Source organism: Zeus faber (genome assembly GCF_960531495.2).
Source record: "Zeus faber genome assembly, chromosome: 5".
In the NCBI taxonomy this organism is placed as follows: Eukaryota; Metazoa; Chordata; class Actinopteri; order Zeiformes; family Zeidae; genus Zeus; species Zeus faber.
The window spans coordinates 5682144-5683931 of record NC_137192.1 but is presented as its reverse complement, the minus strand read 5'-3'; positions in this window follow the sequence as shown (position 1 = coordinate 5683931).

Below are 1788 nucleotides of genomic sequence, written 5' to 3'. Positions count from 1 at the left end.
AATGAACTTAACAGAAATCAACCTGCTCGTGTACGCTTCAGCCATCGCAGACACAGTAGAAAAATGACCAAGACAATGAAAAAAAAGGAAGAAAAAATAACCAGTCTGTAAGAAGAAAATAGAAGCCTATAAGGAAGCTACAGAGATGACTATCACTCCTGAGTGAAGTCGAAAAAAACCTCCAACATCGAAGAGAGAAAAGGGAAACAACTGGAATGAAAGCTTAACGTCAAACATGATGATGGATGATGTGTACCAATAATTAAAGAGACACTGAAGCAACAGATTCAAGCAAAGGCACAAATACTCAGGAGATTTGACAAGAGAAGCAAGGTCTTAGATCTGGGACAACAACAAAAGACACAACAAGCAAGCTACATGGATCCAGCAACAGCAGGACCAATACAAACACATAGGGAACCAAGAGTGGTCAGACAGCATCACCACTGAGACCACTTCTGCCATCAACAAGACCACAACTGGAAGGCACTGGGGATAGACAGAATTGGCAACTTCTGGATCAAGTACCTGCCCCACATCCACTAAAACCTTGCATGGGCCTACAATGACATCATCAAGAATCCAGAGGAATGCCCTAAATGTCTCACTTGAGGAACCATGTACCTGCTCCCGCAGACAGAAGAGACGGGTTACAAGATCAAGCCGAAGGCAACCCGAAGAATTACAGAGCCATCTCCTGCCTACCAACAGTGTGCAAGATCGAAGAATCGAAGAAAAATAACTTGTCAACAGCATGGATTGACTACAGGAAGGCGTTTCACAGCGTGCCACACTCCTGTTTAGAGAAGAGCCTCAAGATATACATAGTCTGCCCAACAACTATCAAATTCATCACGAAGAGCATAAAGACCTCGAAGACCACCCTGAATCTTCACCATGCAGACGGATCGTTAACATCGAGACCGCTCAACATCAGGAGGCAAATCTTCCAAGGGGACTCATTATAACCACTGCTTTTCTGCCTTGCACTTGCACCATTCAGCAACCTACTGAGCGGCTAATGGTACGAATCACAGAGCGGCAAACTGAACCACCTGCTGTACATTGACGACTTCAAGACATTTCCCAAGGATGACAACCAGCAGAAGGGTCTGCTCACCATCATCAAGACCTTCAGCAATGACATCAAGATGGAATTTGGAATTGACAAGTGCGCCAAAGCCACTTTCAAGAAAGGAAGACTGACCAAGACTGCAGACTTAGACCTTAATATTGACACCATAATCAAGGAGCTGGACCAAGATGGCATGTAGAAGTACCTAGGAGTGAACAAAGGAGATGGCATATAACACTGAACCATGAAGGAGAAACTCCAGAAAGAGTACTACAGGAAAGAACGTATGGTACTGAAGAGCAAACTCAATGCAGCTAACAGATTTAAAGCTATCAACACCCTAGCGATACCCATAGTGACATACAGCTTCAGCGTCATCAATATCAACAACTTGAAACTGAACGACATCAAGAGACTGGACGTCAAGACAAGAAAGATGCTGACCATGGAGAAGATGCACCACCTGTAAGCAGACAGACTGTGCCTACCAACAGCTTCAGGAGGACAAGTCCAAGACCTTCAAGACTACCACTATCAGGCCATTATCAGATCTACCTCATCAAGAAAGAAGCTGAACAATTCATGAAAGAGCTTAATGTCTTGATGAAACCCCACCAAGAGAAAATTAGGTGATTACTATCTACGCCAAACGAGTGAAGCCGAAGGCAAAACACCATTGCCAGCGAGAACTACCCGAAAAGGATGAAAGAGGC